A 16,283-nucleotide genomic window follows, 5' to 3' on the forward strand; every position below is an offset into this window, starting at 1 on the left:
GAATATGATCCTTGCATCTTCCACCAGACCTCTATAACGGTGTTTCTCTCTAGGGCCTTCTACAAGTAGTTTCACAACTTCTTGGGCATCAGTTTCCATATTCACTTTATTGAAGCCTTTTTGGGGAATGATTGCTAGGCCTTTATACACCGCCCATAGTTCAACTTCAAGACTGGTACAACTTTCCATCCTTCCATAGTAGCCGCAGATCCAAGCTCCCTTCTCATCCCGAATGAGACCTCCAAACCCATTGGTCCCTTGCTCCATTTGCTTCCTTCCGTGTTCAATTTCAGAGTACCTACAGGAGGGTGAGACCATTTAATTAGTCTAAATGGAGGTCTGGGATTAATAATAGATAAGTTGAAAGTAAGATCAATTTCATTGGAGTAATCAAGAATAAATTTCAAACTCTTAAATTGATTAGATAATTTGTTTTCAAAGACTTTGAGGTTCTTGTTCTTTCAAATTTTCCAAAGTGTGACCAAGAAGACAATGCTCCAAGCAGACTTGGCACCAAATTTAGCCTTCGTTTTGGGGTTAGAGATTAGCCAAAGCATCCAATTTTCATCGATCATCTGCAAGTACCAATGCTGGTTTTTGACAACAGTCTAGACTTTCTTAGCTTTGAAACATGCTCTAAATAGATGGTTAAGATACCCAGTTTCACTGCAAAATGGGCAACAAGAATTATCTGAAATCCCTCTTTTCAATCTCACGCTATTGGTCAGGAGTTTGCCATGTAAGATAGTCCAAAAGAAGCCTTTCAGCTTTTGTGAAATTTTCTTTTTCCATAACCACCGCCAATCCTCCTCTTTACCATCATAATTTGAAGCTAGCTTAAAGGCACTAGATGTGGAAAAAGTTGCATTGGGAGCCCCTTTCCAAACTAGAAGATCTAGGTTGGAATTGTATTTAGGAGGTTTCTCTTTAATAATAGAGGCAGCCACAATTGGGGAAAAGATTTGATTAATTAAATTTGCATCCCAATCACCTTCCTCATCAATGATATCCTTAATGGTATAGGAGAATTTGAGGTCATGACTTCCTCAATAGGTTTCTCCCCACATTACCAATCTTTCCAAATGTTAACAGTAGTGCCATTACCAATAGACCATTTAGCACATTTTCTTAAAATGATTCTAGAATGCAGCATTCCTCTCCACACATGAGAGGTTCTGTTATTCTTCTACCAGTTCAGAAAGTGGTTACCTTTCAAGTACTTAGCTTTTAATACCTCAATCCACATTCCTCCCTCATTGTTAATGAGTTTCCATCCCAATTTAGAAAGTAAAGCTAGATTTTGATCTCTAGCCTTCTTGATGCCAAGGTGTAGCTCGACTTTTCGTGCCCCCATTCGGAAGACGAATAAGCCCTACAGTTCGAACTCTACTTGTGGTTCTTAATCTGATTTCACAAGTGCAATGTGAAACAGTGAAAACACAAAAAGAGTCTAAATTCGGCAATTCTTTTTGGAAAATCGATGTTTTGAACAAAATGCCAAAAATAGACTGTTTTGCCAGATTTCATAGTCGCCACCTAAATATTTTTGAGAAATTTAGGAAACCCAAGACTCATGCCAAAGGCTATTAGTCCGTCATCACCAAAGTTGTCTCGGCTCGGGAACTTAGGTACAAGAGGGGAAGGTCATGAATTGAGCACCCCTCTTGCCCGATCAAAGATTGGCCTCTACTAATCATGATGCGATTTTTATTTACATTATATGCTCTTGTTTATTAGACTAACGTACTATGTGTTGCACACAAGTATAGACTAATTTGCAAAAATTGGAACACTTGATTCATGTTTGTTTTGAAAATTGTTTCGAATATGTACCACTTGAAAAAATGATCACATATGAACATTACCCAAATTATTCCAATTCAAGCAATTAGCCTTCATCCACAGGCATTCAAACAGTTTATCATTTAAACACTTAGCCACATGGTGAACATGCTTTGACATGACAACACTAACATACAAATGCAATATGCTAAAGCGAAATGCTCACCTAGCACTCCAAGCCAAAGAAAGATAAATGAGTTAGAACAATACATGATCCCAACTTATGCAATATGACTAATGCAATACATGCGATATGCAATTACTAAGCTCGGTTACTTAACATGGCATGTGAAACAATTTGATAGCATGCGGTCTAAGCACATTTTCAAAGAAGTATTTAACTAACAATGCAAGTTAGAATGGTGAACCGAGCCTCGGTGCATGCAATACAAGTGGATGCAAACATGGAGAATGCTAAACAAAACATGATGCCCTAATCTAACCATCATAAGTAGGTAAATAAAAGGGAGAAAGACGTGGGGTTGGAAGACATATACATTATTACAACATTGCGCACTCACACAGGAGGGTCCGAATGAATAAGCTAGCTAACTAATTAAAGCTAAGCTAATTAATTATTACAAACCCAAATGAATAATTTAGCTATACTACTTAACTAATTATTACAAACCGAATAAAATAATTAGTTAACTACTCTAGCTAATTAAATAATTACAATATGAAATGAATTAGCTTTTACAAAGTCACTACTTTAAGCACAACATTAATATTAACATCACTTCACGGATCCCGAGGATCGAGGGAGCGTTCATGTATGAATGCGTTTCTACCCGAAGAAGGCCACTGTTCTGCTACCAGATACCTTTGTTGCACAGTAGAACACTTACACTGTTTTTCACCTCAAAACCAACTCTGTTTTGTTATAAAAGGGCACGACTTGATTTTTGCACAGGTGGCTGGTGTAGCTCGACTTTTTTGAGCCCCCTTTCGGAAGTTCGAAATAAGCCTTACAATTCAGACTCCTGCGGTTCTGAATCTAATCTCACAAGTGCAATGTGAAATTGATAAACACCAAAGAGTCTAAATCTGACAAATCTTTTGGAAAATTGATTTTGAATCAAATTGCCAAAAATGGACTGCTTTGCCAGATACAGAGTCGCCACTTAAATATTTTATTTTGGAGAAATTTAGGAAACCCATGACTCAAGGGTTGTTTGCACAACTTACCCCTCCTTATCATTAGACAGCTCAAAGGAGTAGTAAATTTGATTCACAAACCATCAATGGATGCAATTTCATTGCATGATGGCCTATGAACCAAGAGTGTGCAAGTTCAATGAATGCAACAAAACAAGACTCTCAAAACCACCTCCTTATTGACAATGCATCTTGAGCCGTTTGCATCACTCATGAGTATGAAACAACTCAAGACTCAAGGGTTCAATTAACGTCCGATTGAACCCAAACCAAATTATTATCTTGCCCTTTTTTAGGCCTCGTTTGGGAACAGGCTAATTTAGTAACTTTTTGGCTATTTGGCTAAAAAAGTAGGTAAAAAAAACTTGTATGTTTGGGATGACTTTTTGGCTAATTACGAAAAGATGTGCAAAAAGTAAAGAGAAAAGAGAATCTTTGACTTTTTGATATGAGTTGTTGGCATTTTGGCTAAAAAGGTAACTTTTTGACTTTTTGGCTAAAAAGGTAAGTCCCCAAATAGGGCCTTAGTCTCCAATTTTATTACTCCATTTTAGTTACCTTTCAATTCTTTAATCAATTAAGTCCAAAAGTGAGTTTAAGTCCTCTAATGGAAAGAAGCATCAAACTAAGTGTTTGTTTTAAGCATGAGAGAAGTGTCATGCCATTGGTAATGAACCCCCAAAGAGATTAAACCATTAAGCATACGATCTCAATCTCATGCTTTAAACAAGCAACTAGTTTGAACCAACTTTCAAAGCAAAGCAAAAACCAAGAAATGAGGGAGGTTGTAGATATGATTAGGGGTGAAAACAAGTATGGAAAGCATAAAATAAATGCTATTAACTCAAATAAGATGGTGGCTAAGGCCTAAACCACCAAACCTTTGAGGACAATTGCACGACAAGCATACAACACAAAGCTCAAATGCAACAATGAACTAAAAAATAGTCCTAAAACAGTGCTAAATAAGTCCTAAAACATGCTGGAATTAAGACAGAAATAGCTAGAGCAATAAGCTAAAACATAGAGCTATGTAAACTAGTAAATAAGACACAAGGAAGAGAGGCTAACCCTTCTAATTTTGGACTTCAAAACATGTTTTTAGCCACTGAAATAACTCTGAAAATCAGTGTTTAAAAGCTTTAAAAAAAGATAGTGTAGATGTGGGAAACACAAAGGTAAAGGCTAGAGAAGCAAGATGGAAAGAGAGGTGAACCACCCCTCCACCATTTAAGGCCTTAAACTACAAATTTCAACCCAAAATTATAGAGTTTACACAACCCAAAAACAGTAGGAAAATAATAGGAAAATAGCAAACAAAACCAAGGAAAACAAGCTAAGCCTTATACCTCTTGAAGAGCAGAGCACTTCCAAGCAACAATACAACACAAACACACCCTCAAGAGTTCAAGTAAGGCTTAAAAGTACTTCAGCTCAAAGATGGTAAGGTTTGGTTAAGAGTGTGTAGGCAAAAGCTCAAGAAATTTCAAAATAGAGAGAGAGAATTGTAGAGAGAATTAATTTTGCTCCAATTTTTCTAGCCCTAAAAAATGGGAGAGGAGGTCCTATATTTATAGAAAAACAGGCCACTCCCTCAGAAACATCCATCCATACATGTGGGAGCAGATGCAAGCACCTGTGCAAACAGCCGGCATAACTGGCAGAAAATATCTGCAAAACACACTTGTGGCTGGCAGGCCACACTCTTGGCCGTCAAGGCACAAGGGTGGCTGGTAGCCAAAAGGGGGGGCTGACAACCTACAAAAATAGGCCTGCAGGTCCCAAGTTTTTCAAGTTTGAAAGGTTGAGGCTTTGGTGCAAAGACAAGGCACAAGGTTTGTAGGGTTCTAAGACTCAAAGCTGTGGTATTCCGCTGAGGACTTTCGAGCACTTGACAAGCATATACATTCATCATTGGGTGTGCAAGTGATGGTGCCCAAGTTGTAAGGGCGGTCAAAAATGAGGTGTCTACAGTTGTCCCTCTTTGGCAAAACTCGAAGTCATGAAATAACGCGAGTGAATGTCAAAGCCTAAAGACGACCTTTTGACGAGGCCGTAGAACTTGGGCAAAACAAACAAGACATAAAGTAAATGGTTGCGCTCGCAAGCTCCCTACGTATCCCTTTGGAAGGAATTAAACTAGCGTAGTTTAGGGGCAAGAAGCAAAACACATGTAGGAAAAATAACTTATGATTATGCAATGAAGCAAAGCAATGCAACATAAATTAAAGCAAAACAAATCAAGCCGTGTCTCGCACAGAAAGACGCAAAGAAATCAACACGTCTTATGCGATGGAGACAATCAAAAGCACAAACCAAACTACGTCACACGTAGAAAGGATGTAAGAAAATATAAGTCAAGCAACGTCTTACAGAGGGAGAACGAAAAAGGTTCCAAACCCAAATTATGCCTCACGCAGAGAGGGTGAAAAGATGGTATTCCAGGCGTACTGAAAGGAAACAATCCCAACTGGTTTCACGTGAAAGGAGGAAAGGTGATGTGAACACCGGCACACCTGATGTTTTTAACCAATTTGTAATCCTAACGAGTCGCAAGCGAGAGGAGGAAGGGTGGTGTGAACACTGGGCGTGCCCGATGTTTTTAACCGATTTGCAATCTTAACGCGTTGCACGCGAGAGAAAGAATGGTGGTGTGAACACCGGGCGCCCTGATGTTTTTAACCGATTTGCAATCCTAACGCGTCGCATGCGAGAGGAGAAAGGGTGGTGTGAACATTGGGCGCACCCGATGTTTTTAACCGATTTGTAATCCTAACGCGTTGTACGCGAGAGGAGAAAAGGTTGGATCAATAAAACGGGCAAACGATTCAAAACTAGACACAACAAGATTGAAAGGCCTCGGAAAACGAAACCCACGGAGATAATAAAACAAGGTATGAAGTGAACAGGTGCAATAGATGCACAAATTAAACAAGATGACAACTCAACATAATGATAAAGCATGTTCCATGCAGGACAGACAACCGATGCACAATGTTAATTGAAAGCATACTCAATGCGCATACTCAATTCATGAATCATGAATGATGCCGGGCATGCGTGCAGCATAAGTGTATGTGAAAATGCATATTCGATGCAACAAAAAAGAACTAATAACAGTAATGAAAGTAACGACCTCCGGTTTACCTCTCGGAGAGGTTGTGACATGCTTAAAAAGGATACGCCGCATTCATGTAGGCAAGCAGGGCGCATTCATCTTGGTAAATGGAGAACGTTTGCGTGCCCAAACTCAGTTTCGAGTTTCCCTAGAATCAATCTGAACTCAAAACAAGAACCTTCCATACACTACTCGGGAAACAAAGGCACAAAATAGCATCAGGACACAAGTGAGGACCACCGGCCACTTGCCGGCCACCATTTGTTCTTGCCGTCCACAAATATGGCCTACCGGCCACTTGTGGCAGTTTCAGGGTAATTTTGTCCTTTCACACATGGGTCTTTAAATATATACCTTCATACTTTATTTCCTCGCAAACCCTTGACCGAAAATCCTCCCTCTCTCTTTCTAGGTGCTTCCTCTCTCTAGATTTGCGCTTTATGCACGCTTTCCAACACCCCATGCAAACTTTTTTCATAAAACTCTCTTGATTCTCTACGTTTTGAACCAAATAGAATTTGATTTCGACATTTTTCTTGGATTTTTACCACTTTAGGCTTGTTTCTCTCTAGTTTCTCTCGGGTTTCAGGAGCTTTCCTGAGTTTTGACTTTTTCTTCCATTTTCTCTCTCCTAGGGTTGACTTTTTCAAGCTTTCTCTCTTTTCTCCATTTTTCTTCATTTTCACCCACTTTTCACCCATTTTCCCAGATGGTAAACGATATACCTCACGACGGAGCTCTTCTCGAGGTTCCACATGTGTTTCCACCTATAGCCGAGGTAGAGGAGCCAACAGTTGTCGAGGCTGCGCGGGGTGGCAGAGGACATTGAGGCTGACCTTGAGGCGGAGTTTGCGCCAGAGTTCGAGCCAGAGCCGTTACCACTGAGAGTGCGGCCATTCGATCCGGCGACATATCATCCTCGCATGCATATATTATTACCTGGAGGCATTAGGCATTTCAATGAATTTGCTCGTGGCATACCAGAGGATCTCCTTCTGAGGAAGCCATACTCCCACATTTCTTCCAGCGTTACTGAGGTATGAACTCTGTTTTCATGCATTCCTGCCTTTTCTTTAACTGCATTTCTTGCATTGCCTTTCATCTGATTGCTCTTTCATCACTGCCTGATTCACTCTTTTTCTCTGCCACAGGGAGACTCCCGTGTCTACAAGGGGTATAGAGCGACGACAGCGAGGGATTGGTATGATAAGCTCCTTGCCAGGGTTCGCCATATCGTCGATGAGACTGGCTTTGGCCTTTTCTGCTCTGGACTGTAACGCCTCATAGCGAGCCGGCCACTTCTCGGAGCGCCGGTGGAGAGGTGGTGGGATACCACCAACTCCTTCCACCTCTCTACTGTCGGGGAGATGTCGATGACTTCCTACGACTTTGTCATGATCACAAGCTTAGGAGTAGGGGGTGATCCGATCCCTTTCGACACGGATATGGACGAGTGGGAGGCCGCTTGGATCCACCTGTTGGTGGTGCGCCCACACTTATACCAACTGGCCATGGTGAGATACAGTTGGTTCGCCAATCGATTCTGCGGAAGCAAGCCCGAGATACAAGAGGAGATGGAGCAGTATGCCCAGGGTTTCCTGATGTTTCTCCTCGGTACCACCTTATTTTTGAACAGGTGGAACACCATAGGTTTATACCTACTAAGCACCCTGATGACCCTGCCCTGGGTGCGATTTTATGATTAGAGCAGAGCTGGCCTCGCCACCCTCTACGGCTATATAAGCTCTACTTCCTGAAGGAGGGGAGAGCGAGTTGGAGGCTACTAGAGAGCTTGGGAGGTATGTACCTCACTTTTTGATTTTGTACTTATGCTTTCTGTCCCACATTTCTTGCTTTATTTTTGCTCAATATCTGTTCAAAACTTGTGCTTTCTGCTTTGCACTTTCTGTATCTGCTCATGCCCTGTGCTTTCTGCTTTGCATTTTCTATATCTGTTGACACTGTTGATAACATCGCTGCCCTTTCCTTGTAATTATGGGTTTACGTGTATTTTTTGGCCCTCGCTCCAGAGCCTATAAAGAAAATCCCCCTTATTGTCTCTTTCTCACGACGGTACAACAGTCGGTGCCAGTGCCAGAGTCGTGAGACCTTCGCCTTCTTCCGCCGTTATTTCGATATAGTGGTCGCCGACGAGGTAACCCAAAATTTACAATCATTTTTGCTTTAATACTGCACTAATTCATACTTTGGCAACTGACGGCAACTAATAATCTTTATATTCTCTGTTTATAGATCACATGGCAATTATGGGCGACGATGTCGGCCGGGGTGAGGGACCAATATGCGGGAGCTTGGGGCACATCTCGCTTCTGGATTCTACTAGAGGGACCATTCTACCCTGCCTGGTTTCTAAGCAAGCGGTTTGTATGCCAGACCGCGGGTTCGCCCGATCCAGTTGTTCCGATGCCACCCCCAACATCTATAAGGATAGCGGATAGCCTATCAGTTGATGCGATCATACAGTTGATGGTAGGCCTAGACGCTGACTTCTTTAGAGGAGAGGGCGACTACACGACATTTATTCAGACCTATCTTATGCCTTCTCTGACGGGCGCTCACACAGGCAATAGAGTAGGAGCTCCTATGGCGGGTGAGGCGACTCAGGCGACCAGGGCCCATACTAGAGGAGCTCTCCCTGTTGGGCAGACCACTCATTGGCCAGAGCTTCCCACCGTGCTCACATGTTGGCGGCCGAATGGGACTGCTTACTAGATTTTGATCGAGCTAGCAGAGACAAGGCACGAGTATGTCGAAGTGCGGGGCGCGTCTCAGGTATAGACCACGCTTTACAATTTGCACCCCCACATTTCTATTGAAAATATGTTTGTTCCAGATGTTGATCGGACAAATGCACTTGCAGGCACCCATTGAGTATACAGAGAGCCTCCTCGCCCTGGTCGCTTCTTTGATGGGCATGGTGCAGAGGAAAGAGATGCTGCTTGGTCTCCACGGTATTCAAGTAATTTTCTCCATTTCAGTATGCATTTCACTATTAACTCTGTTGTGCACTACATTACCATATTCTCACTCATACACTGGCATCTCCATTGTAACCTTCCCCAAACTATACCGATACATTGCATTGGCACACTGTACTCATACACTATAACATTGTACTCACGCACTGTAATCATATTGCATCTGTTTTCTGTATGGCGCTCATTCTGCTATACTGTATCCTGTAACTATACATATTGTATTTAATATGACGACACTTGTGTTTTTCAAGGCCCAGCTGTACCGAGGGCACTAGTGGTAGCGACAGTATTAGCAGCAACAGCACCAGCAGTACCTCCTCTAGCAGCAGGGGGCGAGAGAGGCAGGCCCCAGGACGCAGCCGAGATAAGCGTCATGGTCGAGGTGGGGACAAGAGTGCCCGAGGCTGGAGCAGTCCTTCAGAACCCGTCCTGAGTGGCAATGATAATGACGAGGCTAGTGCCTCTAAGGAGACAGTGGGTGGACATTCTAAGTTTAAGGGCGGGGATGATGATGCCAGCTCGGGATCGGAGAGTAGAGATGACGCCGAGGCTGGCTCCGATGCAGGGTGTGGGGGCTCAAAGTCTGGTTCTGATAGCGGTGCCATTGGAGATAGTGCCTCTGAGTCCCCTCTGAGGAAGAGGACGAAAAGGGCCTCTCGAGCTTCAGATGATTGGCGCTGTTTTAGACCCTTTTTGCTTAGTTTCTTTTAGTTTTGGTAGTTCAACACATGTATAGCTTCAAATAGGTTTTACTTATGCTTTTGAAACTTGTACTTGTTTTTGTAAAATCTATGATCGGAATAAAACCTTTGCAGTTTTTTTATGAAAAGAGTTTTGGTTCGACAATATGAGCATTGCACCACGAGTAACTTTTGGTTCTTCAGCATGAACACGGCACCATGAATAATATATTTACATGAAACAGAACATGCAAATTGAAATCGAACATGCTTGCATTAGAATAATGTTCTTGATCGGATAATGAGCCGACCAACGACAAAAATACAACATAACTCAATAAATAAAGCAACAAGTCGATAAATAAAGCAACAAAACCAACTATACACACTTGCGAAAACCAAAAGACACAAAACAAGATCGAACAACACCAAGATCAAGACAAAAACCAGGTTGCCAACATTGCCCAACACACAAGTGGATGGCAGGCCAGAAAAGGGAGTTGCTGGCCACAAAAGGGAGGTTGCCGGCCAGGAGAAGTGGCCTGCCGGCCACCAATGTGAAAAACCATCAGAAAACTGACAATTGGCCCCCACTACAGCCTTGTCTTATACAAATGGTCCTCTTTCGTGATTTCTTCTCCAGAACTTCATTTTAGCTGTTGTTTTTTTCCACAAATGGAGCCATTTCTTGCTGAGAAACTCACGGATTGGATAGCCACTTTAGACGCTATGAAAAGGGTAAATTTTTGGGGTTTCAACAAAAATGCACTTTTTTTGTTGAGCTGTATTCCACTTTGTTTTCCGTTCCTTCATGTCGCGGTCCGATGCTGGGACCCAATTACGCATGTCTTTTGTTTCAGAGCACAAGAAATATGCCTAACTCTTGAAGAATTTCGGGCACTAATGGAATCCTGGCGCGATGAGGAAATCATACTTTAGTCCCGTTTTGGCCATGCCTTAGCCTTGGGACGGATGTGTGGGTTTACCTTACACAAAGCTTGATCCTTGGCCCACGATAGAGAGCTAGATATGCCCATCTTGATTGATCGATTTTCTAACATTGGTGACTGAGGCGACCTCCTCTAGCGAGGTTTTCGGCAACACACCCTGTGCTTATGTATGCTTGCACATGATCTTCTCGCCCCTAGTTTCGGTGAAGCCAATATCAAGTTGATTAAGGTAACCCAACACCTGAAAGAAGGTAAGAGTTGCATTGGTTTGGTCTTGGCCGAGACCTTGATGGGTTTGGACGCTTTTCACTAGCGAGAGACCACTAGGCTTGCGGGTAGTCCACTACTGCTCCAGGTATTGTTTTCCATCCTATCTCATATATATTTCTCACATCACTTGACATTCATACTCTATTTTCTCTCAAAGCCCTTTCCTTACTTTTCTCTCAACATATATCTCTCTATTCTTCAATCTCTCTTGTTTTTCATCCCTTCCCAGGTTTGGCTGATGGACAAACTGAAGGTGATGGACTCTTGCCCAGTTTACTCAGCTCGAGCGTATTTTTCTTGCCAATGCCCAGTGGACTTCCTAAATGAGGGATGGTGGTGCAACTGGATGTGCCACAGGTCTGCAGCCGACATAGCTTGGTGTTGCCCCTGGCTTGACTTAGCTGAGATGAGCTACAACATGACTTGACAATCGAGTATTCAGTTGATTGGCCTCATACATTGTGTATTCTATTTCCCCTTTTGGTTTAGATGCCAATTCAGGCATGATCAGACTTGCCCAGAAGAGGGGGTGGAATACCCGGTTTCATTCCCAATTCATGCTTCACACTTGGCTAGGTACCTCATTACTTGGAGGACGAGAGAGCTTCTGGCCCTGACCCTAGTTTCAGTTATGCCCTTTCTGGCGAATGCTTGGCTTGGCTCGAGGACGAGGCACAAGCTGGACCAACTTTAGTTGCAAGGACTTCTGCCAGTACGAACGGAGGACGTGGGAACACTTGACTCATGTGCCCTTAGTTTTATTGCTTTGATCTTTTTTTTTCACGTTTTTATGATGTAAAAGCAACTTCAACTTGTAGCAAAGAGTTGGAGAATGTACTAGATGTTGAAATCAATAAAATTAAAGTTGCGAGTATTGAAATTTTTTCTATTGGTCCCAAAATGGTCCAAGTTGTAAAAGGGTAAAATTTTGAGAAAAATCAACTTTTATTAAAACTTTTCAAAACTATTTTCAAAAATGATCACCACCTGACACGCATAGAATCGATTCTTGAGATGTACAACCCCAAATCGGAAGATTAGAACTGCCCTTGATTGAATACCACCTATGCTATACATTGTACAATGAGTTTTCTTCTCAAAACAAAGATCACAACCAAACTACGAAGATCATAACCAAGCTTATAAATAACGAACAAAGATGACCTAATCAAACAAATGGACAGGACAGTTGAGTTAGAGATGATTACGATCGAACTTTAGGACGAAGTTGCCTATGTATCCCAAAGATGGAAATCAGGCCTTACGTAGTTCGCTTCAGGTTCACTCAGGTTTTAACTCTCTCATTTTGCGCTCTAACTTTTGCCAAAGTCGCCCTTTATTTCAACCTTGCGAGCTCAGTTTTTCTTTATTTCTAATTTTTCATGCTCTAACTTTTGCCTAGGTCGCCTTTACAGGTTTTCGGCCTAGCGAGCCTCTCAGGGTTCTATAGCCCCAGAGCGCAAACGACAATTTATCTAGCTAGTCCTTGTAAGTCTCTACGATTTTCTGCAGAATTCTCTTGATATTTTTGTTTGCAGCCTCGACAGGTCCATTGGTTTATGGCCTGTAGGTTGATGACTTATGGAAAACCACGTTATATTTCTCAAGAAAATCTATCACCTCTTTCTTGAAATGTGTCCCATTATCAGAGATAATCTCATTGGGCACCCCATACCTATGGATGATGTTGTTCTTGATAAACTTAGCCACGTGCGACGCCTTCAGCACGGAGTAGAACTGGGCTTCTACCCATTTCGTGAAGTAGTCGATTGCTACCAGAATGAACTCATGCCTGTTTGACCTCTTTGGCGTAACTGCGTCGATAACATCTATTCCCCAAATAGAAAATGGTCATGGTGAAGTCATGTTGTAGAGTTTAGAAAGTGGTATGTTCATGCGATTGGCATGAATCTGGCACTTGTGGCAGCGCCGCAGAAAACCAATACAATCCTCTTCCATGGTTGACCAATAGTAGCCTTGCCTAAGGATTTTTCGGGCGAGCATAACACCGTTCATGTGGGCTTCGCACTCTCCTCTGTGGATGGCCTTCATAAGGTGCTCTGATTCCTCTTCCTCAACTCATAGCTTGTGCATTTCTAAATGGCCTTTTTTGTACAACTTGCCTTCACAGAAGATAAATTGAACGGACAGGCGCCATATTCCCTTTTTGTCCTTGGCATTTGCTCCTGTCAGATACACCTCATTTTCCAGGAAATTTCAGATATCATAGTACCAGGGGTTTTTGTCTGAAGCCTCATCTATCGCGACAATAGTTTCATAGGCCAGCGTGTACTTCTATTCAATAATGATCGAACGCATCCTGACTCCCAATGGAATGTCTACCATAGAAGATAGAGTTGCTAGTGCATCAGCGAATCGATTGTTCTATCTTAGCAAATGGGTAAACGTTAACTTCTTAAACCTCGGAATCAACATATCCAAGACCTGATGGTAAACCTTCATTTTCTCCTCTTTAACCTGCCAATCTCCATTGGCTTGAGATACAACCAAGTTCGAATCCCCGATGCGTCCAACCTTTTTGCCCTTAGTTCTAGGGTGGCTTCTAAACCAGCAATACACGCTTCATATTCTGCTTCGTTGTTGGATACTTTGAATCAGAGTTTGAAGGCTAAGGGTATATGAGAGTCATTGGGTGCGATCAACAACACACCAATCCCATAACCGTATTGATTGGCTACTCCGTAAAAGTACATCGTCCATGTTTTCTCTTTTATTTGTAGAATATCTTCATTTGGGAACAAGTACTCCACTACTTCATCCCCCTCTACTGGATGATCTGCTAGGAATTCTGCTACAGCTCTCTCTTTAACCGACTTGTGTGTAACATATGTAAGATCAAATTCGGAGAGAAGAAGCAACCAACAGGCTAGCCTACCCGTAAGCGCTGATTTCTCAAAGAGATATTTGATGGGATCTAATCTCGAAACCAGGATTACAGAGTGAGCTAACAGGTAGTGCCTTAACTTCCGGGTTGTCCATACCAAGGCTAGACAAGATTTCTCAAGGGAAGTGTAACGGGTTTCGTAATCTAGCATTTTCTTCATCAAGTAGTAAATGGCTCTCTCCACCTTGGCCTCTGACTCCTGAGCTAATATAGACCCCATGGTTGAATTTGTCACTGAAAAATACAAAATCAACAGTTTTCTCGGTTCTGGCGGTGATAATACAGGCGGATTCTGCGGATACTACTTAACGTGTTCAAAAGCGAACTGACAACGATCATCCCATTGGAATTTCTTTCCTTTCTTCAGGAGACCAAATAGTGGTTCACAAGTCAAGGTTAGTTTGGAAATAAATCGTCTTATGAATTGCACTTTACCCAGAAAGCCGCGCACCTCCTTTTCAGTCCTTGGTGGTGGTATTTCTAAGATGGCCTTGATTTTGAAAGGATCTACCTCAATTCCTCTTTATGTGATCAAGAATCCTAGTATTTTTCCTATTGTTACGCCGAAGGTGCATTTTTGCAGGTTCAACCTCAATCTATACTCCCTAATTCGCTGAAAGAATTTCTCTAAGGCGGTGTAGTGGCCTTCTCGGTCTTTTGGACTTGACAATTATATCGTCCACATACACCTCAACCTCTTTGTGGATCATGTCGTGCAGAATTTGCAGCCCTTTGATAAGTGGCCCCAGCATTCTTCAACCCAAATGGCATGACTCAGTAGCAATAGGTGCCCCACAGAGTAGTAAAAGCGGTCTTCTCCCTTTCCTCGAGTGCCATCAGAATTTGGTTATACTTGGAAAACCCATCCATGAATGAGAGCAATGCATGGCCCATGGTGAAGTCTACCAACTCATCAATATGCGGCAGTGGAAAATTATCCTTCGGACTAGCCTTATTCAGATCCTTGAAGTCGACACAAACTTTGATTCTGTCATCCTTCTTTGGGACTGGAACAATATTGGCTAACCATGTTGGATACTCAGATACCAGTAAGAACCCTACCTCAATCTGTTTGGTAACTTCTTCTTTGATCTTCAAAGCCCAATCTAGGCATACTTTGTGTAGCTTTTGCTTAACTGACCGGGCCTCCGGGTCAAGAGGAATCTAGTGTTGTACAATCTCAGGATTGATTCCAGGCATGTCTTCGTAGGACCACGCAAAAACATCTTTAAATTTTTTTAATAAAGCGATTAAATGCTCGCGTTCTTCTGAAGACAGCGTGGACCCAATGTGGACCAAGCAAGGATCTTCCTCAGTACCCACGGTAATTGATAGGATTTCATCTGTATAGGGCTTAACATGTCTCTTCTCCTCAAAATCAACCAAGTTTTTCAAAACTTGGGGAATTTCTTCCTCTTCATTTACGTCAAAATCTTGAAAATTAAGATCAATACAACAAACCAAAGGCACAAAGAAGTAGGCAACATTTACAGCATTCCCATTCAAAAAGTCTGGATCTTCAGTTACAGTGGACTCAAAAGAAAAAGAAAAAGAGGACTGGGACAGGACTTTGGCATCCGGGTTACCAGTCCCGGAGATGTCAGACTCTAAAGAACTCGAATCTAATTCCGACTCCACAGACTCAGTGGAATCAGACTTGAACTCACTATCCGATTTAAAATTGCCAACGGTGTCTTTCTCAAACTTGCAGATCAAACGCGGAGCCTCAGATGCATCCATGATGAGACTAGAAAAATCCTCTGCTGGTTTATCCCCGATCATTGAGATAGTAAAACTATCCCTAAGTTGGTGGACTCAACTCCAGCAGTAGAACTCGCTAGTAAGTCAGCCAATGCCTTTCCCAACAACTCCTTATCTTCAATAACAGTGCTTAGGTCTGCCTACTCATCATCCTCTTCTGGTAGCTGGTGCCCGAAGAAGATTTCGAACCCAGGATACCTAGTCTTCGTTTCCCAGTCATACCAAGGCTCTAAGAATCCACAAAAGGGGAAATCTTCCCCTTGGTGGACAAAGCGTCCGTTCATGGTTCCCCGTATAGGTTTGTGGACTAACTCATACTATTTCCCAGTCTTCTTTGCTTTGATTCTTCCCCTCAACTCCTCCCCCTTTCTTTGCCAGTATGTAGTGGTAGGTTTGTATCCCATCCCGAAAGCGTGGGCGTTATGACTCATCTCCTTTGCAACAAAACCTCCCTATCTGCCACTTCGGCCTAGTCCCGATCCGGGCACATGCCCTTGTTTGTTCATCATATAGATTAACTGGGCACTCATATAATTTCTCTCATTTTTTGCTATGATGTTCTGGACCAACCGAGCTTCTGCCAGAGAAAAGTCAGAGAGA

This window comes from Camellia sinensis, chromosome 1, assembly GCF_055761805.1.
Source record: "Camellia sinensis isolate YWXY chromosome 1, ASM5576180v1, whole genome shotgun sequence".
In the NCBI taxonomy this organism is placed as follows: Eukaryota; Viridiplantae; Streptophyta; class Magnoliopsida; order Ericales; family Theaceae; genus Camellia; species Camellia sinensis.